Raw genomic sequence first — 26728 nt, 5'->3', positions numbered from 1 at the left:
CCTAAACAATATAAGTCACACAATCAATCTTTAACCATCTATGGTTCTCACGGTTGTGTTCGTTTCAGCCATGAACACCGCCTGGTTTTATGAGTTCTTAGAGAATGGGCCTTTACTTTCATTTCCCCTGAAGGGGCTTACACTTCACACTCACATAGGTGATTTCTAAGCATGTAATCTTATTGTTACATCCTGTGCTTCTCAAGGTGACGTGATGAATATGAGACTTGTTAATCATGATTTAAATTATTTTAAAGTCATAATATGGCTATATATGATGTTGGGATAGAAAATATGAAGTTTGAAAAAAATTGGATTAAAGTTGCGAAAAAACCGACTAAGGATTTGTGTTGTAATAGAGTTTTTTTAGAAATATATTTCGTGTGCTATATGAGGTCTTTTTGATACATATTATATACCAGATTGAAGGTCTTGGAATGTAGTTTCCAACATTTATAAGCATTCATTAATACGATACCCGGATAAAAAATTATAAGCGTTAGAATAAGGGCAAATCATAGGGTGCCAAGTAGCACCCTTTTGACTTTTTAAGAAAATGGGATATTTACATCCCATCTCATCTGTTTCTCCATTTTTTCAGATAACAAACCCAAATAACACCCCCCTAACTTTACTCTTAAGCTCTTTTCAAGATCTTCAAACAAGATTATTATCCCAGGCACGAAATCAAGAAGCGTTAACATTAAAACGATCCCTATGACGTAAGTATCGCTATATCGCCTCTCTTTTTCTTTGTAGTTTGAGTTTTGGAAGGTACTTCATAGTTAGAAAAATATGTACTTTCTGTATTTAAGTGTTTAAATATCAAGAATATTGATAAATTCGTTTCCTAATAGTTAGAATTCACGGGACGGTGATCGAAAGCCGTGAGTTCGAGTTATTTGACTTGTAGTGGACTGTTTTGTGGGTTGTTTCGTGTTGCCTTTGGGATATATATTTTTCTACTATTTAATGGAGTTTTGGTGGACAAATTATGTGGAGAAACATCACATAATGACGGAATGATGGGCTAGTCATTCGTTGTTACATTTATTTTTAGTTGTTTGACACTACTTTGGTTGTCGTTTTACGTATTAAGTGATTAAGGCGTGTGGGTTGTTTTGTGGTATATGGTGACGGAGATAAGGCTTGAAAATGATACTTACATGTTGTTATTGTTGTGTTCTCGTTGTTGTTGGTATATGGTATTGGAGGAGGGCCTAGTGACCGGGGAGATGCTGCCCAAATTTACGTAAACGAGCTACTAGTTTAAGTTGCGGACTTAGCCTTTACTCAACACTGATTTTGAATCTCCTTATGATGTGGTAGATTGGGTTGAGTTGTTTGAAGAATTTCTTGGAAGGTATTAAGAACTCAACGGAGTTAAGGTATGTTAAGGCTATCTCTCTTTTCCTTTTGGCATGATCCGTACGATACAAACGAAACGAGCAAATACGCAACTTTCATAAATGACTCTATTCATAGAAATACTAGGAATATCTATACTCTTGATTCCCCATGTGTCTTATTGTTCTATCATCTGTTCATGGGTCTCAAAATAATACACAAGTTGATAAAGTTTATTTCATGATACTAATCAAAATCATAGTGATCTTATGACATTTTGAGAAATCTTATTAACGTACTTCTTATGCATTTCATTCATGTATACATGTACATTGACCTATGACCATATGACGTTATATACATATATATTATATGTATATGGGATATGGGAAGAGGTTATGGCATTATATACGCACCACCACCTGATCAGCTGGTATACGTTGATGATTTTGCCCACAACGGCTGAGATGATATGATGGGATGCCCTCAAAGGCTTGATGATGTTATATACGCATATACCTATGCATGGTATGGCATTTATACGCACATGCATGACATTATATATTTTTATGATTCACAGAGCTATTCAGAATTTCAGGTTAAGTTCTTTACTCCAGGTTTCTTTCATGTCTTTTATATACTACTGTCATGCCTTACATACTCTGTACTTTATTTGTACTGATGTCCCTTTTGCCTGGGGACACTGTGTTTCATGCCCGCAGGTCCCGATAGACAGGTTGAGAGTTCTCCAAGTAGACTATCAGCTCATTGGAAGATGTTGGTGCGCTCCATTTGCTCCGGAGTTGCTTATTTGGTCAGTATGATTCAGACGTGTATTGTTTAGTATGTCGGGGCCCTGTCCCGACCTTTATAGTATTTATCTACTCTTATAGGATTATAGACATATTCCATGTACGTAAAAGATTGTATGGCCTTGTCGGCCTACGTTTAGTGTACGAGTGATCATTTTGGTCTTATAGGCCCAAGTTGGTATTACATGTTTTATTATAGTTATCCTATGACAGCCTTTTCATCTCATTTACCCATGATGACATGATATAAAAAGATACGTTATGTTGGTATTCAGTTGAGTAAGGTACCAGGTGCCCATCACAGCCCATCGTTTTGGGTCGTGAGAGAAGTGGTATCAGAGCAGTTCTGTCCTAGAGAGTCTACAAGCCATGTCTAGTGAGTCTTATTTATGGGTGTGTTGTGCACCACACTTATAAGCAGGAGGCTACAAGGCATTTATGACTGCCACTCTTTCTTCTTACTCTAGATCGTGTGGTAGAGCTCAGTTGTAAGAAATTCAAACTCTTAAATTCTATTTTATTCGTTATACAATGACATCTACATCCAAAATGACAGTTGGTAAGAGATTGAATGTGGTTGTGGAAGAGTTGAGTCAGAAGAACTCGATTTTGCGTCATGCTTATGAGAGTAAATGCAGGGTCTTCAGTAGATTATGTGTGTACTATGACGTGTGAGTTTCTTGATAAGGAGCCCTAAGGCATGAATATCTATCTACCCTTATGGTAAAAATCAATGAGAGAATCAAAAGGTAGATACAAGTTTCAACAAGTAAAAGAAGCTAGGTGAAGAAGGATACGAGGTACCCAGTTAGTAAAGATTATCTGTATTTACAATTCAAGCATAGAAATATCAGCATTTTGAGTTACTTTAAACAATAACAAAGATATATTCACATGGCAACACCCATTTCAGTTGTGCCCTGTGGGAGCTAACAGATATAATTTAAGAGAAGGATGGGATATCAACATCCAGCTGAAGTTAGAGTAACCCAAAATTGTGGATGGATTGTTATCATTAGCTCACATTTTCGAGGGATATTGCAAACGTGGTAATGGTTCTCCTTGTGAGACACCCAGATGGTGCACTCTAGAATAGTACAATCAGATATGAATACTAGAATGTTCAGAAATTTTAGAAGATTGACATTAGAATCCTAGAAGGGATAAATATTTACCTTTGTATGGCTCCCGTCCCTAGTAAAGAGAGAGTGTTAGGCGACCCGAAGAGTCAGTGAATTGAATCAAGGGGGGCTAAAAGTGAAAGAATATTTTGAAGAAGTTTTCATAATAAGGTGATAGACAGAAATATTAGCAGGAGAAGAAGAAGAAAGTAAGTGAAGCATTATGAGTAAGATGTGATAAATAAATGATAATGGTAAATCAAAATATGACAGGACTAAAGATTCTATAGTCAAGTGAAGGAAAAGACAAGAAGTTACAGGCCTTGAGACAATAAAAGAGTATAAGCCATAAAGTCATGTCCCCATTTCGAGAAATGAGTTGGTGACTTATACGTGATTACCAGAAGGAAAAGTTAGACCTCCGGAGTAATATAAATTAGTATGGGCTAGTGAATAAGAAAAACTGAACATGAATTCGGGACCAAAGGATTTGATAATAGTTGACATCGTGAGAATTTCAGAGATCGCGTTCCGGCGATAATTGAATGGACAACAGAAGAATAACCTTTAAAGGTCATTCAGGAAGACGCTTCCCTTAAACAAGCGTTGTAAGCAGAGTTAAGCTTAAGGGATTAAGTGTGCCAGTTACACTAGGTGTCACCTTTGAATGTATGAAATTAAATTAGCCCTGGTACAGAAGGGTTACCACAAGGCAAGTAAAAGTCCATGGAAATGTGAAATGACGCCAAAGATGAAGAGGTAAAACATTTATAGGTAAATCTTCATAACATTAAATGTTAGTACTCCCCTAAAGGGGGAAGATGGTGTGATATGGTATTAAGTAGGAGCTATGTGGTTAAGGTAACTATGGAATAGTAAAGGAAGAATGTGGTAGAAAGACGAAAGGAATGAGATTGCATTTATTCAGATCCTACGGATACGACTCCAAAACATTATGTAAGCATGACGACGGGGAGAGGCAATAGGGCTTCCATCACTAGATGTTATTGATAAATAAGTGTAAATGAACACTGGATACATAAGGAGCCAGTGTGCGGGATACGTTAAGACAAAGGATATAACCCAAGAAAGATTACACATAATATAGATATGAGAATGGACTAACGTGTAGTTAGTAGTTGATTCAGGAAGAGCCTAGCCATGGCTAAACAAGAGGATATAGACAAATTAGCAGGTTGTGCAAGATAAACATAGTGAAACACAACATAGGGAATTCAGTCTCACAAATATGATGACATCATAATCCTTGAGAAATATTTAGATAGGAGTTGGGATTGTTAAAGGTATCGTATAAGTGTTACAGAAAAACAAAAAAACGGTGCCACTAAGAAGACTGTCAAAAATTGCAGTTCAGAATCAACCTTACGAGCACAAGGGCGCGGAGGTAAGTAATTAAAGATAATTATAGGCGAGTAAGAATGTCAAAATTCTTTCGGGTATACAAGGTAATAAGCTCGTAGCTTTACATGAGTCAAAGGGTCTCTCTTAACTACTACAAAGAAAGACTAGCTGAGGGAATAAGGAAGAAAGCTTCAACTTAAGCATAGTTACATAAGGAAGAAATGGTCTTGCAACAACAGTCTCACAATAACATTGTATGCACTCCATAAGAAAGTGCCACATATCGTGACTAATTAACGGGAAGAAAAAAAAATCAAAAGATGATATTTGAGATCATATGAGTTACAGGAAATTCCAGTATTTGTGGGTAATGAGATAAGCCATGTATTCATTCAAAAAGTGGCAGAACGGCCACGAAAAGTAATCACTTATGTTTAAAGGCAACTAAGAAAGTATGAGAAGAATTATCTGACCCACAATTTAGAGTTAGCCACAATGATTCATGCACTAAAGATGTGGAGGCACTACTTTTTTGGTATGATATGTTTATATATATATATATATATATATATATATATATATATATATCGGATCATAAGAGCCTTCAATATACCTTCATCAAAAGGAATTGAATTTACGCCAAAGGCGATGGTTGGAGCTACTAAAAAACTATGATGTTGATATTTTATACCATCCAGGAAAGGCGAATGTAGTAACTGACGCCCTCAACCATAGATTTATGGGTAGCCTGTCATATTTATAGCCAGAGAAGTGTGGGATAGCCCATGAGATTCATCAACTAGCTAGTCTTGGAGGTCGATTACTGGACTCAGGTGATACCGGAGTTAATATTCAGGACACGACAACATCCTCTTTAGTAACTGAAGTGAAGGAGCGCCAGTATGAGGATCTTGTGATAGCTCATTACAGAGATACATCCCCTCAAAAGGAGAATACACCATTTGAGATTACAGGAGATGGAGTCCTCAGATATCAAGGTCGATTATTTGTTCTAATGTGCCAGGGTTGCGTCAGCAGGTTATGGGAGAAGCTCACTATTCTCGTTATTCTATTCATGCAGGAGCGACAAAGATGTATCATGATATCAGGGGAATATACTGGTGGGACGGAATGAAGAAGGATATAGCAAAGTTTGTTGCTCAGTTCCCTAATTGTCAGCAGGTTAAGATTGAGCATCAAAAACCCGGTGAATTATTACAGGCTATAGATATTCCGACTTGGAAATGGGAAGTGATTAATATGTATTTAATCATAGGCTTACCTCGTACCCAATGTAAGTTCGGTTCTATATGGGTTATTGTCGATAGACTTACAAAATCAGCCCATTTTCTGTCTGTCGGAACTACTTATTCAGCAGAGGATTATGCAAGACTTTACATTAGGGAGATAGTATGACTTCATGGTGTCCCTATATCTATTATCACAGATAGAGGTGCTCAGTTTACAACTAATTTATGGAGGTCCTTCCAAAAAGGATTGGGGACTCCGGTAAGTCTTAGTACGACATTTCATCCCCAAACAGACGACCATGTTGAACGTACTATTCAGACACTGGAAGATATGCTACGCGCTTGTGTGATGAACTTCAAGGGTAGCTGGGATGATCATCTTCCACTTATTGAGTTCGCATATAATAATAGTTATCATTCCAGCATTCAAATGGGTCCATACGAAGCTCTTTACGGATGGAAGTGTAGGTCACATATCGGATGGTTTGAGGTTGGGGAAACTAAGTAGGACCAGAGTTGGTACAACAGGCAGTTGAGAAGATTAAGCTTATACGGGAAAGGCTATTAGTAGCTCAAAGTCGTAAGAAGTCCTATGCAGATAATCGTCAACGAGACTTGGAGTTTCAGGTAGATGACCGGGTATTCCTAAAGGTATCATCGATGAAAGACATTATGAGATTTGGTAAGAAAGGAAAGCTTAGCCCTCGGTACATTGGACCTTATAAGATTATATACAGAGTAGGCCAAATAGCATATGAGTTAGAGTTGCCTTCCAAATTGGAGTCTGTACATCCAGTATTTCATGTGTATATGCTTTGTAGGTGTATTAGAGATCCCTCTAAAGTCATTAAAGTTGATGATATTCAAATTACAGAGCAACTATCATATGAGGAAGCTCACATTGCTACACTAGATAGGCAAATTCAGATTTTAAGAACTAAGGATGTAGCTTCGGTTAAAGTACTTTGGATTAACAATAATGTGGAGGAGATGACTTGGGAAGGTGAAGAAGAAATGAAGACTAGGTATCCTCACATTTTTCCACTTTCAGAGGAGGATCAGACTAAGACATCACATCCTTTAGGTACGTATATGGTACTTGATTCTCATATTAGTTATTGTTATTGGTCGTGTGAGGCCATTGGTGTTATTGATGATTGTGTACCTTTGTGGTTTTGTATTGTTGGGTTTATTGTGTGACAGGTTGTTAGTAGTACTGTTACAAAGGAGACTCTGCCAAAAATTCTATAGATTTCTGGGATTTTAACATTCGAGGACGAATGTTTCTAAGGGGGAAGATTGTTACACCCTGTGCGTCTCAAGGTGACGTGATGAATATGAGACTTGTTAATCATAATTTAAATGATTTTAAAGTCATAATATGGCTATATATAATATTGGAATACAAAATATGAAGTTTGGGAAAAATCGGATTAAAGTTGCGGAAAAACCGACTAAGAATTTGTGTTGTAACAGAGCTTTTTGAGAAATAAATTTCGTGTGCTATATGAGGTCTTTTTGAGACATATTATAAACCAGATTGAAGGTCTTGGAATTTAGTTTCCAACACTCTTAACCGTTCGTTAATACGATACCCGAATAAAATATTATAAGCGTTAGAAGAAGGGCAAATCACTGGGTGCCAAGTAGCACCTTTTTGACTTTTTAAGAAAATGGGATATTTACATCCCATCTCGTCTGTTTCTCAATTTTTCCAGAGAACAAACCCAAATAACACCCCCTAACTTTACTCTTAAGCTCTTTGCAAGATCTTCAAACAAGATTATCATCCCGGGCACGAAATCAAGAAGCGTTAACATTAAAATGATCCCTATGACGTAAGTATCGGTATATCGCCTCTCTTTTTCTTTGTAGTTTGAGTTATGGAAGGTACTTCTCTTTTTCTGTATTTAAGTGTTTAAATATCAAGAATATTGATAAATTTATTTCCTAATAATTAGAACTCACGAGACGGTGATCGAAAGCCGTGAGTTCGAGTTATTTGACTTGTAGTGGACTGTTTTGTGGGCTGTTTCGTGTTGCCTTTGGGATGTATATTTTTCTACTATTTAAAGGAGTTTTGGAGGAAAAATGGTGTGGAGAAACACCACATAATGACGAAATGGTGGGCTGGTCATTCGGCGTTATATTTATTTTTAGTTGTTTGACACTACTTTGGTTATCGTTTTATGTATTAAGTGATTAGAGTGTGTGGGTTGTTTTGTGGTATATTGTGATGGAGATAAGGCTTGAAAATTATTCTTACATGTTGTTATGGTTGTGTTCTTGTTATTGTTGGTATATGGTATTGGAGGAGGGCCTAGTTACAGGGGAGATGCTGCCCAAATTTACGTAAACGAGCTACTAGTTTAAGTTGCGGACTTAGCCTTTATTCAACACTGATTTTGAATCTTCTTATGATGTGGTAGATTGGGTTGAGTTGTTTGAAGAATTTCTTGGAAGGTATTAAGGACTCAACGGAGTTAAAGTATATTAAGTCTATCCCTCCTTTCCTTTTGGCATGATCCGTACGATACAAATGAAACGAGCAAATACGCAACTTTCATAAATGACTCTATTCATATAAATACTAAGAATTTCTATATTCTTAATTCCCCATGTGTTTTATTATTCTATCATCTGTTCATGGGTCTCGGAAAAATATGCAAGTTGATAAAGTTTATTTCATGATATTAATCAAAATTATAGTGATCTTATGACATTTTGAGAAATCTTATTAACGTACTTCTTATGCATATCATTCATGTATACATGAACATTGACCCATGACCATATGGCGTTATATACATGTATATTATATGTATATGGGATATGGGAAGAGGTTATGGCGTTATATACGCACCACCACCTGATCAGCTGGTATACGTTGATGTTTTTGCCCACAGTGGCTGAGATGTTATGATGGGATGCCCTCAGAGGCTTGATGATATTATGTACGCATATACCTATGCATGGTATGGCATTTATACACACATGCATGACATTATAAATTTTCATGATTCACAGAGCTATTCAGAATTTCAGGTTGAGTTCTTTACTCCAGGTTTCTTTCATGTCTTTTATATACTACTGTCATGCCTTACATACTCGGTACTTTATTCGTATTGATGTTCCTTTTGCCTGGGGACGCTGCGTTTCATGCCCGCAGTTCCCGATAGATAGGTTGAGAGTTCTCCAAGTAGGCTATCAGCTCATCGGAAGATATTGGTGCGCTCCATTTGCTCCGGAGTTGCTTATTTGGTCAGTATGATTCAGACGTATATTGTTTAGTATGGCGGGGCCCTGTCCCGACCTTTATGGTATTTATCTACTCTTAAAGGCTTGTAGACATATGTCATGTACGTAAAAGATTGTATGGCCTTGTCGGCCTACGTTTAGTGTACGAGTGATCATTTTGGTCTTATAGGCCCAAGTTGGTATTACATGTTTTATTATAGTTATCCTACGACAGCCTTTCCGTCTCATTTACCCATGATAACATAATACAAAAAGATACGTTATGTTGGTATTCGGTTGAGTAAGGTACCAGGTGCCCATCACGGCCCATCGGTTTGGATCGTGACACATATAGACACACTATCTGGTCATATCCTGCTAGACTTAGCAAATCATTAAAAGGCTTTAAGCTTTATTGACTCATCAAAAAGCCTTAACGCTTTACCTCGATTTATGAACGTTGTCTTCATCACGAGAATGGGTTGAGTTATTTGACAATGTTGAACCGTCATTCATAACTTTGTTTGATCTCTTTGAACCTCGCTCGTGGGATCTCCAGTCTGTTAGGTAGAGTTACTGCCATGATGACTTGTCCTAGACCTTAACCCTATTCCCTTTTAGGATTTTTCAACTGCCTCTCTAGATAGGCCTTTTGTAAGTGGATCCGACACATTATCTCTTGACTTTACGCACTCAATTGTGATAACACCACTAGAGAGTAGTTGTCTAAAGATATTGTGTCTCCGTCGTATATGACGAGATTTTCCGTTATACATAGCGCTCCCTGCCCTGCCTATTGCCGCTTGACTATCATAATGTATACAAATAGGTGCCAAAGGTTTGGGCCAAAATGGAATATCTTCCAAGAAATTCCGGAGCAATTCAGCTTCTTCACTGGCCTTATCTAAAGCTATGAATTCAGATTCCATTGTAGAATGGCCAATGCACGTTTGTTTGGATGATTTCCAAGACACTTCTCCACCCCCAATTGTGAAAATATATCCACTCATGGATTTAACTTCAGATGATCCGGTGATCCAATTTGCATCACTATATCCCTCAATCACGGAGGGATATTTGTTATAATGAAAAGTATAATTTTGGGTATGTTTTAGATACCCCAAAACTTGTTTCATTGCCATCCAATGTATTTGATTGGGATTACTTGTAAACCAACTCAGTTTGCTAATAGCACATGCTATATCTGGTCGCGTACAATTCATGATGTACATCAAACTTCCCAATACTCTTGCATAGTCCAGTTGTGAGTCACTTTCACCTTCATTCTTTTGAAGTGCATAACTCACTTCAATTGGAGTCTTGGCAATCTTGAAGTCCAAATACTTGAACTTGTCAAGTACTTTTTTAATGTAGTGAGACTGTGATAATATTAGACCTTGTGGAGTCTTATGAATTCTGATTTCTAAGATCACGTCCCCATCTCCTAAGTCTTTCATGTCGAATTTGCTAGCCAGCATGCACTTAGTAGCATTTATATCTGCCATACTTTTGTTCATTATCAACATGTCATCAACATATAAAAAAATAATGACTTCATAACCTGGAGTGTTTTTAATGTAATCACATTTGTCACACTCATTAATTTTAAACCCACTTGCCAACATTGTTTGGTCAGATTTGGCATGCCATTGCTTGGGTACTTATTTAAGTCCATAAAGTGACTTAACAAGTTTGCACACTTTATTTTCTTTACCAGGAGCCACAAAACCCTTAAGTTGTTCCATGTAAATCTCTTCTTCCAATTCTCCATTTAAGAAAGCTGTTTTAACATCCATCTGATGGATTTCAAGACCATACACGGCCGCTAGTGCCACTAACACCCTAATAGATTTTATCCTCGTTACTGGCGAGTAAGTGTCACAGTAATCAAGGCCTTTCTTTTATCTATAACCTTTGACAACAAGTCTTGCCTTATATTTGTCAATAGTGCCATCAACTTTCATTTTCCGTTTAAAGATCCATTTCGAACCTAAAGGCTTATTTCCTGGAGGAAGATCAACAAATTCCTATGTATGGTTATCCAAAATTGATTGACTCTCAATATTGACTGCCTCTTTCCAAAACGCTGAATCAGAAGATGACATAGATGCTTTAAAAGTTTGAGGCTCATTTTCAAGCAAGAATGTCACAAAATCTTGTCCAAAGGAAGTAGATATTTTTTGATGTTTGCTACGCCTTGGATCTTCTACACTTGGAGTATTTTTCTTTGGTTCTTCCTGAGGTCGTTTAGGTCTTTCACTTAACGACTCACATTCAGTTTTATACGGATAGATGTTTTCAAAGAATTCAACATTATCTGATTCCATTACCGTATTAACATGAATTTTGGGATTATCGGGTTTATGAACCAAAAGCTGACATGCTTTACTATTTGTATCATATCCAATGAAAACGTAATCTATAGTTTTTGGTCCAATTTTAACCTTTTTAGGTAAAGGAACTTGTACCTTTGCTAGACACCCCCACACTTTGAAATATTTCAAGTTAGGTTTTCTTCCTTTCCATTTTTCATATGGAATAGATTGCGTTTTGCTATGGGGTACTCTGTTGAGTGTTCGGTTAGCTGTAAGGATAGCTTCCCCCCAAAAACTCTGTGGTAATTCGGAACTTATTAATAAAGAATTCATCATTTTCTTTAATGTCCGATTTTTTCTTTCCACAATTCCATTGGATTGAGGTGTGTAAGATGCAGTAGTTTGATGGATAATTCCATATTCCGAACATATTTCTGCAAACGGAGATTCATATTCTCCACCTATATCACTTCTCATTATTTTGATCATTTTATTCAATTGATTCTCCACTTCATTCTTGTATTGCTTAAATGGTTCAATTTCTTCATCCTTATTATTAAGCAAATAAACATAACAATATCGAGTGAAATCATCAATAAAAGTAATAAAATTCTTTTTCCCACCTCGAGATGGTGTCGACTTCATATGACAAATGTCAGTATGAATTAAGTCTAAAGGATTTGAATTCCTTTCAATAGACTTATAAGGATATTTTACAAAATTAGATTTAACACATATTTGACATTTTGATTTATTACACTCGAATTTAAGCAATACTTCTAAATTAATTAACTTCCGCAAGGTTTTGTAATTGACATGTCCTAAACGAATATGCCATAAATCATTTGACTCCAATAAATAAGAAGAAGCTGAAATTTTATTCATACTGTCAACAACCATTACATTTAGTTTGAAAAGGCCCTCTATGAGGTAGCCCTTTCCAACATACATTTTATTCTTGCTTACAACAATTTTATCAGAAACAAATACACATTTGAATCCATTCTTAACAAGTAAATAAGTAGAAACTAAATTCTTCCTAATAGTAGGAACATGAATAACATTGTTAAGCGTTAACACCTTGCCGGAAGTCATCTTCAGGAATATCTTCCCATAACCTTCAATCTTGGCTGTTGCAGTATTTCCCATGGAAAGCTCTTTTTCGGGACCAATAGTAGAGTAAGTCACAAATGCTTCTTTGACAGCACAAACATGCTGAGTGGCTCCAGAGTCAATCCACCACTCCTTCGGATTTCCAACTAGGTTGCATTCCGAAAGCATTGCACACAAATCATCAATGTCATCATTCTTCTCCACTATGTTGGTCTGTGCCTTCTTCTTATCCTTTTGCGGAAGACGACAATCAGGGGCTTTGTGACCAGCTTTTTCACAATTGTAGCAGCTGCCCTTGAATTTTTTTTTGTTCTGCTCCTTAGTCTGTCCGGAAGACCTCTTTCTCTTCTTACTTTTTGGAGCAGTCTCCTCAATGATATTAGCTCCCATGATCGTTGAATTTCCACGAGACTTCTTCTCGGCTGTTTTGTTGTCTTCCTCAATCTTGAGACGAATGACAAGATCTTCCAACTTCATTTCTTTGCGCTTGTGCTTAAGATAGTTCTTGAAACCTCACCACGAAGGAGGCAAATTTTCAATCATTGCAGCCACTTGAAATGATTCATTCCCGACCATAACTTCAGCAATAAGGTCATGAAAAATAAGTTGAAACTCCTGAACTTGAGTTCCAACAGTTTTGTTGTCTATCATTTTATAGTCTAGAAACTTGGCAACCACGAACTTCTTCAAGCATGCATCTTCAGTCTTGTACTTCTTCTCAAGTGCGTCCCATAATTCTTTCAAAGTATTCATCGCACTGTACACATTTTACAAGTCTTCCTCTAAAGCGCTTTAGATATAGCCTTTACAAAGAAAATCTGCATGTTTCCACGCCTCAACAATCATGAATTTCTCGTTGTCCGGTATGTCCGCAACATGCACTGGAGGCTCTTCACTAATGAATTTCTGCATACCAAGTGTGGTAAGTCAAAAGAACACCCTTTGTTGCCATCTTTTGAAGTTGACTCCAGAAAATTTTCCCAGTTTCTCGGCCGGTGGAACAGTAGTCCGGCTTGACGAGGCTATCGTCGTTGCCGTAACAGTTGAAGAAGAATTTTCGTTATCAATTATCATTTCTCACTGTCAATAACAGAAGAGTTTAATTTATGGCAAAACCATAACAATAAACAATACTGTAATTACCAATAAACAGTACGTATGATAAATAAAAATCAAAGTTTTTATATAGTGTTTCACACAACACGATGAAGTTTTTATGTTCTTCAAATTGTTTTCTGAATTTTAATACTCTGATGAAGTTTTTACATCTTTAAAACAGAATAGTAAAATACAGAAGGAGTAGAAAATCACACAAGTTTTAATCTCCACAAATAGAATACAGAATTTAATATAATTTCCTTAAGATTGTTATGAATATGTATCTGAATACACAGTGTGTCGCGGGTCATGGGTTATTCCGGATTGAATTTTTGTTAATTAATTTAATTAATTAATTAAATAATTGAAATGAATTTTGTCCAAAAAGATTAATCAATCAATCTTTGACTGAAGGCGAAGCCGAGCGAGCGACGACGACGACAACGACGATGCGAGGCTTGCCTTCTTCTTAACTCTTTAAGAGCTAAAAGAAGAGCAATTGTATATATACACATCAAAAGTCTTTTCTTCCTCCAATATGGGACAATGTCCCTTTGCCAAGGAGGGAAACTCAAATATTTTATTTTTTCTCTATTTTCCATTGACCCTCTTTAAGCTACACAAGCTTAAAATTCCAACAATTTCATTGGTTGATATCTAAGTACAATTACATGTATATATATAAAGAATCAGAGAACTCACAACAACTCTAAGAATGCTGTTGAGACTAATCATAACCGTGTAATTAACTTAACTAATTTCTTGAACTTGTAAGAAGATTCGTTTACCTTGCTATCTATTCTTCACATTTCTGTCATTATACTCAATAAAATAAAGGTGGTCCTTTAATAAAGATTTGTCCATTGGAAAGCTCTATGGTAAGTTCAGAATATGATAACATGTTGGGTGTGTTTGATATGAACTATATACATTTTAGTCGAAATACATAAACACCCATTTTAAGTTGTCCTCAACAATCAGTCAGACACTTCAACTGACCACTTTACCATTTTAACACTTCAAGTGGCTATTAGGTGTACCTCGTAAACATCCGAGTCCGACAAGCCATATACGTGAAGTACACTCGCTAATGACATATCAAATGAACCAATTAAAGAATGACACATGTAAATTATAATAAAAAATTGCACAAATGTAATTAACTAAAATCAAAAAATTTAAAGAAACAAAAAATATTTTTTACTACTATTAACTAAACCACTGCCGCCCCCCTCCATTCATCTTCTTCGTTTGCCTTCACCCTCCTCTCCTCCCCCCCCCCCCCTCCCCCCTCCAAAAAAAGATAACCTCTCACGTTAATTTTCTAGTAACTTTCAGAAAAATTTGGATGAGATAGACATTATATCACCAAAAAGGATGGGATTCTAAACATCAATTTAGAGGCCAAATGGTTTTAGAGGAGTTTGAGTTTCAATGAAAAAATTTTCGTTCATCTCATGCGTTTTACAGGATAATCAGATCTGGACATCATGTGTTGTACACTGCCATTTAAGGAAACATTGGAGGTCTTCTCTGAAAAAATGGAGTAAGACCCAAAAGAAAAGCCAACACTGCAATATATATATCTGTCTCATTGGAAAAAAGGCCATAGCTTTTAGAGCATCCATCTCTCCATTTCTATTTTTTTCCTTTCATTTTTAACTAACTGAAACTCCACCTTAATACCATGAAAGAGACCACTAAAACAAGTCATCCTGGCATCCATTTTTCTAAAAATCTGCGAAGACCCAGCAACTCTAGCGATGAGTGAAAATTGTCGAAAATGGGATTGAATTTTTGTGGGCGATCAGTGAAATTGTTACAATATAGTGGATGTTATTAATTATTATTACTTTAAAATTGAAGAAGAGGAGGTGGATTAATGGCAGAAGGTGGAGGTGCTACTGTTGCCATAGGGCAGGTAAATTTGGTGGTGAAGAGAAATATTTTGGGAAGAAAGTGAAATTAATGTGTGAAAAATAAAAAATATAGTGGGACCCACATAAAAATTATGGTGGTCCACATAGAGTAAAGTTAAATTTAAAAACAAAAAACTTAATTTTGAGGGATTCACAGGCTTAGAATTGAATATAAAGCACACACTTTGATATGTCAGCGTGAAGGGTTCACGAGGTCATACTTAATAGACACTTGAAGTATTAAATTGGTAAAGTGGTCAGTTGAGGTGTCTGACTGATCGTTGAGGACAATTTAAAGGGATTGTTTATGTATTTCGCCTAAATTTTAAACATTTTATTCATTTCCAAAAGGAAATTACAATTGACTCGAGGCAACTGGATTTTGATATGAATTATGAAGGAATACGTTATTTCTTTTTTAGAATATCAGTCAGTTTTTGGCAATTAAACACACACAAAAAAATTCATTAAAAGGGAAAAAAACTACTTTCTTTCACTTGTATTTTTTTCTAATAATCTATTCGGAATAGTCTCTAAATCTTAGAGAGTATCATATGGTTAGACAAAATTTATATAACTAATTTTTATCTTCATATCAAATAATCCCGTTACATATCGACTAATTTTTTATGACGCTGACGCGCATTATTAATTTGGCAAATGGTCAGACAAATTTGCTTATGCCACCAAAAATTAACCGTTGATTAAGCTAAAGGAAGTTTAGAAAGCTAAAAATATTTGGAAGCCTCGGTAAAACTCAAAAAGATGGATGGGAGAAAAATGAAAAGTGAGGAAAAATAAATTATAATTAGCTATTGGTGCCAATCAACTTTCAGAAAATTCCGTCGATAAAATAATGTATTACGCATGTACCTCTTCTTTATTCTATGCTGGACTAGCACTTCACCAACAAATCCATTATCCACATATATATATACATTCATCATCTTTTCATATTCATAAAAGTTTTGCCTAATCATCTTTTCTTCGTATAATTAGGCATGGGACAAGCTTATTCGTGTCTTTCAGGGCTATGGGATGGGAACGAAGTTGCGTGGAAGGTCTATTGACGTCGGCACATTTTTTCGATAAAAACTTATTCGTATCGGATATTTACATGCACCTCGTCAATAAATAGATGACTTATTTTATTTAACTATAATTATTAGTACTTAATCATAGTTAACTATCATTTATTTTGCACATATTTTATTTAATAATATAAAATACTCGATAATCAAGGTATCCTCCGTTATCTCCTGGACGTTAACGGCAATCAGCACTTTCTTTGTACTTTCATCCAATTTTTTCTCTCTCCGTTAACTATCATTAGCCATTAGGAGTATAAACATTTTAAGTTTAACAATAATTTCATCTTATGATTTAACAGATTTTTCTTAAAGATAATAAAAACCCTTGGGGGTTACTAAGTACTAACTCAATTGACGTATAGGAGAATTTTTTTACATGTTTTTTTAAACATCTTAAGGACTTTCAACACACATTAACAAATAACAAACAGAATAATAATCCTTGCAAACTTGTCTCCCAGTTATACTCTTAGTTGGATTTTTGGTAGAATACTGTGCATAAATTCCCAATGGGACTCCCGGGAGTAAGTTTTTTTCGTATTTTGGTAGATTACTGTGAATAATATTTGCAAACTTGTCTACATTTGGTAGAATTTCTTTCTGATTTGAGGAAGCAAAAGACTGAAGAAAGAGTGAACCAGAGCTTAAGAATTAGTCAGAATGATAGAAGAAGAACCGATGAGGTAAAGAAAGACAAAATTATTTACCCGAAAAATAGTACAGTTAAATTTGTTCGTGGTTTCTAGACAAATGAATTAATTTGATCCAAAAAGTAATGAAATAATTGACGAAATGTCAAAATACTTAGCCTTAGAATGTAGATGAAATAGTAAAGCTAATGAGTCCAGGAACAAGGTGTCCGGGCACAACAATGATAAGATCAAAAGCGAGTGAGTAAAATTATATTAAAATGCTGTATAGAATATATATAGTTTAAGTTAGCTAGAAAAATCCCCACATACAATGATAACTGAGTTCTCTAATTATAGCTATGTTTAGGGAAGGAAGTCCTATGATCATGCCCTTCTTTAATGTCAATTATGAGGGTCATTGATGAAGATGTAACATTAGACATAAATACCAAATTCCTTGTAACGGACCATCATCCTTAATGCTGCAAAATATTCTGTATTGAATGTTACCAGGCGCAAAATATTTAATAATCCATTTATGATCGTTATTCCTTCCGGTGACAAGCGAAACAACTGAGTTCGGTGGTCATCCCCATCCCGTGTTTCACGTGTTCTTCTTTTAAGCGGCCACGTGTCATGTCGTATTTTTTCCTATATAAAAACTTTGACGATAAACCTAAAACCTTGTGATGTTTGTTTATTTATTTTATTTCCTCTCTTAATTCTTATGTATTAAGTATTAAAATCCTAATAGTCTTTGGTTAACTCAACTCAACTGACCCGGTGCAAATAAATTTTTATGCTTTTTACCCTCGCGAATAGTTGTTAGTCCCGTCAATATTACTGTATTTGTAAATAATAATTTTGTAAAATATAAGTTATCGTAATGAAACAGTAATTAATTCGAGCCCACTGAATTCACAGTGTTTCCTTAAGAAATTTAATCCCCTCCTAGTACCCAAGGTTATGGATTATTTCCTCCCAGGATAGAACGAATCACACACTGCTGTAGCGGTACTTCAAACCCTAGTGTTTCAGCGAACACAAAGTTCGGTAGCAAATCACACTTACATTTGCTTTGTTTGAAGTTAAAACAATGCAGAACAAAGGAGTAGAAACTCAGAAAATCGTATGGAAATGCTGAGAGGAATGAGTGCAATGTATAGCCAAAGTTGAGCGTTTTCAGTTTTTGTGTTGTGTGTCTTTCTTCAACAGCTGCTGCACATATTTATAGCAGTCAGCTTTGAAGATGAACGACCCTCCATCCTCCATGGTGGAGCATGCACTAGCTTGTTTGTGGAGCAAGCACTTGGCCATAGTGGGAAGAGCATTAGGCGGCTGTTATTGCAGCTGGTGGTCAATACACGGATTGGAACATATCCGTTACAAATACGGATAATCTTATGTTAATATTTACTATTAACAAATAAATTTGGTCCAAAAAATTAATCAATCAATCGATCATTTGACGTGGGAAGAGCATTAGGCGGCTGCTATTGCAGCTGGTGGTCAATACATGGATTGGAACATATCCGTTATAAATGCGGATAATCTTACGTTAATATTTACTATTAACAAATAAATTTGGTCCAAAAAATTAATCAATCAATCGATCCAAATCCGAAGCCGAGCCGAGCGAGCGACGACGACGACGGCGCGAAGCTTGCTTTCTTCTTAACTCTTTAAGAGCTACAAGAAGAGCAATTATATATATACCCACCAAAATTTTTTTCCTCTTCCAATATGAGACAATGTCTCATTGTCAAGAGGGAAAAACTTAAAAGTTTACTCAAAATTTTATTTTTCCCTCCATTTCCCATTCACCCTCATTTTAAGACTATTTCATCTTAAATAACAAAAAACTCAACAATAGTCGCATTATCACTCTAGGCATTTTCATTCATATGCTATGCACTAGTCGTACTTGTAACTTATCCGTAGAGTTAATTGTTGAGAAGTCTTGTGTGTTTTATTATAGTACTGCCATAAGATCCTAGAAATTAATCAATCAATCGATCATTTGATCAAATCCAAATCCAAATCCAAATCCAAATCCGAATCTGAATCTGAATCCGAATCCGAAGCCGAAGCCGAAGCCGAGTCGAGCGAGCGACGACGGCGACGGCGCGGGGCTTGCTTTCTTCTTAACTCTTTAAGAGCTACAAGAAGAGCAATTATATGTATACCCACCAAAAATCTTTTCCTCTTCCAATATGGGACAATGTCTCATTGTCAAGAGGGGAAAACTTAAAATTTTACTCAAAATTTCATTTTTCCCTTCATTTCCCATTCACCCTCATTTTAAGACTATTTTATCTTAAATAACAAAAAACTCAACAATCCCCCACATGAATGGGGAATGGCTATATCACGGAAGTATGCATGGAAAAACTGTGTGATTTGCAAGCAATGATTAATTGCATCTGGATAAGTAGGTTTCCCTTTGAACTTTTCGTAGTGAACTAATGTCGGATATACTCGGTCAATCGGTAGATTTGATATCTTTGAACCGTTGATCTTTGGTGTATACCTAGAAAATCATAAGTCACACAATCAACCCTTAACCGTCTTTGGTTCTCATTGTTGTGTTCGTTTCAGCCATGAACACCGCCTGGTTTCATAAGTACGTAGAGAACTGGCCTTACAAAGTTCTCCTTGAAGCAGCTAATACTTCACACTTACATAGATAATTCCTAAATGTGTCATCCTGTAGATACACTATTTGATATACCCCGTATCAAATTTAGAAATAATTAAAAAGCCTTAATGCTTTATCCTTGGTACTGAACATTGTCTCATCATGAGAACGGACTAAAATTTTATTTGACAAAGTTGAACCGTCATTAATGACTTTGTTTGATCTCCTTGAACCTAGATCTTGGGATCTCCAGTCTTCTAGGTAGAGTTACCTCCACAATGACTTGTTCTCGGCCATAGCCCCATTCCCCTTAATGATTTCTCAACTACCTCTCTAGTTAGGCCTTTTGTAAGTGGATCCGACACATTATCACTTGACTTTACATAGTCAATCGTGATAATTCCTCTAGAGAGTAATTGCCTAACGGTTTTATGTCTTCGTCGTATATGACGAGATTTACCATTATACATAACGCTCCCAGCCCTTCCAATTGCCGCTTGACTATCACAATGTATGCATATTGGTGCCAACGGTTTGGGCCAAAATGGAATGTCTTCCAAGAAATTCCGGAGCCATTCTGCTTCTTCACCGGCTTTATCTAAGGCTATGAATTCAGCCTCCATTGTAGAGCGGGCAATACATGTTTGTTTGGACGACTTCCAAGATACTGCTCCTCCACCAATAGTGAATACATATCCACTCGTGGACTTAGAATCAGTTGAACCGGTGATCCAATTTGCATCACAGTATCCCTCAATCACCGCAGGGAATTTACTGTAGTGCAAGTCAAAGTTCTGGGTATGTTCTAAATATCCCAAAACTCGTTTCATTGCCATCCAATGAGATTGGCCTGGATTGCTCGTATATCGACTCAGTTTACTTATAGCACAAGCTATATCTGGTCGTGTACAATTCATGATATACATTAAGCATCCCAACACACGAGCATAATCCAATTGTGATATGCTTTGGCCTTTATTCTTTGCTAATGCAAGATTCACGTCAATTGGAGTCTTTGCAACTTTAAAGCCCAAGTGCTTGAATTTTTCAAGTACTGTCTTAATATAATGAGATTGTGACAATGCCAGACCTTGAGGAGTCTTATGGATCTTAATTCCCAGAATTAAATCAGCAACTCCCAAGTCTTTCATATCAAACTTGCTATTGAGCATACTCTTAGTAGCATTTATGTTGGCAATGTCACTACTCATTATCAGCATATCATCCACATATAGGCAAACAATGACTATGTGATTTGGAATATTTTTAATGTACACACATTTATCACATTCATTTATCTTAAAACCATTTGACAACATTGTTTGGTCAAATTTTGCTGCCATTGTTTGGGTGCTTGTTTTAGTCCGTAAAGAGAATTAACAAGTCTACATACCTTCTTTTCTTTACCTGGAACCACAAACCCTTCAGGTTGTTCCATGTAAATTTCTTCCTCTAACTCTCCATTTAAGAAGGCCATCTTAACATCCATTTGATGAATTTCAAGACCATACAGCTAATGCTACTAACATCTGTATGGACGTAATTCTTGTAACTGGAGAGTATGTATCAAAGTAGTCTAGACCTTCTCGTTGTCTATACCCTTTGACTACGAGTCTTGCCTTGAATTTATCAATAGTGCCATCATCTTTGATTTTTCTCTTAAAAATCCATTTAGAACCCAAAGGTTTATTTCCAGGAGGAAGATCAACCAATTCCCATGTATGGTTGTTCAATATGGATTCTATTTCACTATTGACTGCCTCTTTCCAAAATAATGATTCGGAAGAAGTCATAGCTTCTTTAAATGTTTGAGGCTCATTCTCCAATAAGAAAGTCACAAAATCTGGTCCAAATGAAGAATAAGTTCTTTGACGTTTACTACGTCTTGGATCCTCCTGATTACAAGTACTTTCTTTTGTTTCTTCCCGAGGTCGTTTAGATCCTTCACCAAACGACTCACATTCCTTTTTATAGGGATATATATTTTCAAAGAACTCAGCATTATCTGATTCTATAACCGTATTATTATGAATGTCGGGATTTTCTGATTTATGAACCAGAAATCGATATGCTTTACTATTTGTCGCATATCCTATGAAAACACAATCAACGATTTTCGGTCCTATCTTTACCCTTTTGGGTTTAGGAACTTGCACTTTTGTCAAACACCCCCACACATTAAAATAATTCAAGTTGGGCTTCCTTCCTTTCCATTTTTCATATGGAATGGATTGTATTTTGCTATGGGGCACTCGATTTAATATTCGATTAGCCGTAAGAATGGCTTCCCCCCATAAGTTTTGTGGCAAACCAGAACTTATCAACAACGCATTCATCATCTCCTTTAATGTGCGATTCTTTCTTTCCGCAATCCCATTAGATTGGGGCGTGTAAGGGGCTGTTGTTTGATGAATAATTCCATATTCTAAACATATTTCTTCAAAAGGAGATTCATATTCACCACCCCTATCACTTCTTATCATTTTTACTTTCTTGTTAAGTTGCGTTTCAACTTCATTTTTGTATTGCCTGAATGCGTCTATTGCTTCATCTTTACTATTCAGTAAGTAAACATAGCAATATCGAGTACCATCATCAATAAAAGTTATGAAATACTTCTTTCCACCGCGAGATGGTATTGACTTCATGTCACAAATATCTGTATGAATTAAGTCTAAAGGATTTGAATTCCTTTCAACTGACTTGTAAGGATGTTTAACATACTTAGATTCCACACATGTTTGACATTTTAATTTTTCGCATTCAAACTTAGGCAGTACTTCTAAGTTAATCATTTTCCGCAAGGTTTTATAATTAACATGACCCAAACGTACATGCCATAAATCATTTGACTCAAGTAAGTAAGAAGAAGCTGAAATATTATTATTGTTTTCCACAACCATTACATTTAGATTGAAAAGGCCATCGGTGAGGTAACCTTTTCCTACAAATATTTCATTCTTACTTATGACAACCTTGTCGGACACAAAAATGCACTTAAAATCGTGCTTAACAAGAAGTCCAGTAGAGACTAAATTCTTTCTCATTTCGGGAACATGAAGGACATTGTTCAAAGTCATGACCTTGCCAGAAGTCATTTTCAGAAATATCTTCCCATATCCTTCAACTTTTGCTGTTGAAGCATTTCCCATATAAACTGTCTCTCCGGGTCCAGCAGGAGCATAAGTAGCAAAAGCTTCTCTAACTGCACAAACATGGCGAGTGGCTCCTGAATCAAACCACCACAGTTTAGGATTTCCCACCAAGTTACATTCAGAAAGCATGTCACACAAGTTATCAACATCATCATGCTTTACTACCATGTTTGCTTGACCCCTTTTCTTGTCTTTCTTCGAAGCACGACACTTCGTAGATTTGTGTCCAATTTTCCCATAGTTGTAGCAGTTTCCACTGAACTGCTTCTTGCTTGGGTTGTATTTTGGACCAGAAGCCTTCTTCCTCTTTTTATTATCTTCAACAATGTTTGCTCCCATTATTGTTGAATTTCCACGGCCTCTCCTTTCAGCAGCTTTATTGTCCTCTTCGATTCTCAACCGAACAATGAGATCTTCAAGGGACATTTCCTTTCGTTTGTGTTTCAAATAATTTTTGAAGTCCTTCCACAACGGAGGCAACTTCTCAATCATTGCTACTACTTGGAATGCTTCATTGATGACAAGACCTTCAGCAAGTAGATCATGAATAATCACTTGCAATTCCTGAACTTAGGTAATAACAGACTTGCTATCTACCATTTTGTAGTCCAAAAATTTTGCGGCAACGAATTTCTTCATCCCGGCATCTTCAGTTTTATATTTCTTTTCAAGCGCATTCCACAATTCTTTTGACGTCTCCACGCCACTGTATACATTATACAGATTATCATCCAGTCCACTAAGAATATAATTCTTGCATAAAAAATCAGAATGCTTCCACGCTTCAATCACGATAAAGCGTTCATTCTCTGGAGTTTTATCTGGCAGATCAGGAACATCTTCCTTGATGAACTTCTGTAGACATAACGTAGTTAAGTAGAAGAACATCTTCTGCTGCCAGCGCTTGAAATCAATCCCGAAAAATTTTCCGGGTTTTTCTGCCGGTGCCAACGCCGGTGTTCGGCTTGTCGATGCGTTGGCAGTCACCGTCGGAACAGCTTGGTTTTCGCTTTTAGTCGTCATTTTTTCTGTAAAAGAATGACACAAACAAACGTTTAATAAACGTTTTCAAACTAGAGTAAAAATCACGTAGATTTTAATCTTCAACAAAACGCCACGAAGGCTTTACTCTCCAAAGCGGGAGTACACAAAACCACAAAGGTTTTAGTTTATAGAATAATAAGAATAACACAAATACAGAAATAAATATTAAATTCCTTAAGATTGTTAGTCCCGCCAATATTGCTGTATTTGTAAATAATAATTCTATAAAATATAAGTTATCGTAATGAAACAGTAATTAATTCGAGCCCACTGAATTCACAGTGTTTCCTTAAAAAATTTAATCCCTTTCTAGTACCCAAGGTTATGGATTATTTCCTCCCAGGATAGAACGAATCACACACTGGTGTAGCGGTACTTCAAACCCCAGTGTTTCAGCGAACATAAAGTTCGATAGCAAATCACACTTACAGTTGCTTTGTTTGAAGTTAAAACAATGCAGAACAAAGGAGTAGAAACTCAGAAAATCGTATGGAAATGCTGAGAGGAAGGAGTGCAATGTATAGCCAAAGTTGAGCGTTTTCAATTTTTGTATTGTGTGTCTTTCTTCAACAGCTGCTGCACATATTTATAGCAGTCAGCTTTGAAAATGAACGACCCTCCACCCTCCATGGTGGAGCATGCACTAGCTTGTTTGTGGAGCAAGCACTTGGCCATGGTGGGAAGGACATTAGGCGGCTGCTATTGCAACTGGTGGTCAATACACGAATTGGAACATATCCGTTATAAATGCGGATAATCTTACGTTAATATTTACTATTAACAAATAAATTTGGTCCAAAACATTAATCAATTAATCGATCATTTAACGTGGGAAGAGCATTAGGCGGCTGCTATTGCAGCTGGTGGTCAATACACGGATTAGAACATATCCGTTACAAATGCGGATAATCTTACGTTAATATTTACTATTAACAAATAAATTTGGTCCAAAAAATTAATCAATCAATCCGAAGCCGAAGCCGAAGCCGAGCGAGCGACGACGACGACGGCGCGAGGCTTGCTTTCTTCTTAACTCTTTAAGAGCTACAAGAAGAGCAATTATATATATACCCACCAAAAAAATTTTCCTCTTCCAATATGGGACAATGTCTCATTGTCAAGAGGAAAAAACTTAAAATTTTACTTAAAATTTTATTTTTCCTTCCATTTTTCATTCACCCTCATTTTAAGACTATTTCATCTTAAATAACAAAAAAACTCAACAATAGTCGCATTATCACTCTAGGCATTTTCATTCATATGCTATGCACTAGTCGTACTTGTAACTTATCCGTAGAGTTAATTGTTGAGAAGTCTTGTGTGTTTTATTACAGTACTGCCATAAGATCCTAGAAATAAATTTGTGGTACGTACTATGGACCATCAAACCTAAGTGGACCTTGTCAACGCTAAAAATGGGAGGGGTGAACTACTTTTCTTTTCGACTTTCTTTGATCTTACGATTCCAAAAAATCCTTGACTCGAATGAACGAAACTGCCCAAGAAAACCGACACCATACGTTAAACCACTACTTACTTGATAAATAAAACAACAACAACAACAATAACAATCCAGTATAATTTTACTAGTGAGGTTTGGGAGGGTAATGTGTACGCAGACCTTACCCATACCCTAGGATTGAGAGGCTGTTTTCGATAGACCCTCGGCTCCCTCCCTCCAAGAACTCCCAACCTTGCTCTTGGGATAACTCGAACTCACAAGCTCTTAATTGGAAGCGAAGAGTGTTAAATAAAAGAAGACGTTATATTGACGAACTAGCTAGGGCCTAGGGCGCTACTCTTCCTAACCCCACAATAGTCGCCACCCTCTCCAACCCAACGCCCCACATGCCCTCAGCTTTAAAATATCCGTAAATGGTCATAATTGTCCTTGTACTTTTCGCTCAAGACCATATTTGTCTTCCGTTAAAATTTTGGCTGTTTTATTCCCCTACCTTTGCAAAAGCGAGGTACATTTGCCCTTATTTCAAAATTCAGTTACTAAAGTTCCAATTTTTTAACAGTAAGGGGCAAAAGTGCTCTCTTCGCATAGTTTAGCCCCTTCAATTTTCTTTGGAAAAAGAATAACTAATGCAAAGCTCTAACCATGGTTAGAATAATTAATTCCTTCCACATTTTTTCTTCTAAATAATTTTGCAATCCCAGAATTCCAGCTTCACATTATCCCTTTCCTACATATATTAAAAAATATATTTTTCTTTCCTGTAGTAATTTAGAACAATAATTTGACTTGCATATTACTACTATAAATTAATAATAGTGCAAGAAAATATTGAAGTAATTGTTGAAAAGTTTGTTCAATTCAGATTTGGAAAATGGAAAACTGATTTGGGGTAATTAAAAAGTTGTGATGAAATCGTTTAGATATAGACAGACTTAGTTGGTGGCAAACTCCAATCATATCATACTTCTCTTCAAATTTTTTTCCTTCCTAAAAGCAATAGTTATTTTACAAACGTTTTTGGAACTTAATGGAGTAAATTCATTATTGGAAGCGAAATTAATTTATTTTGAGCTTAATAACTTATAATTATTTTGCTCTAAAATCCGTCTGAGTTTGTTTAAAGTAAGGT

At 36.2% G+C, this 26728-nt stretch overlaps 1 pseudogene; it reads right to left on the bottom strand.

The window, feature by feature from the left end:
• LOC142180112 (uncharacterized) overlaps positions 1–26728 on the bottom strand; it is a 223071-nt pseudogene that overhangs the window by 142269 nt on the left and 54074 nt on the right.

The sequence above is a fragment of the Nicotiana tabacum genome, chromosome 4 (genome assembly GCF_000715075.1).
Source record: "Nicotiana tabacum cultivar K326 chromosome 4, ASM71507v2, whole genome shotgun sequence".
NCBI lineage: Eukaryota > Viridiplantae > Streptophyta > Magnoliopsida > Solanales > Solanaceae > Nicotiana > Nicotiana tabacum.
This window is presented reverse-complemented; position numbering and strand designations above follow the sequence as displayed.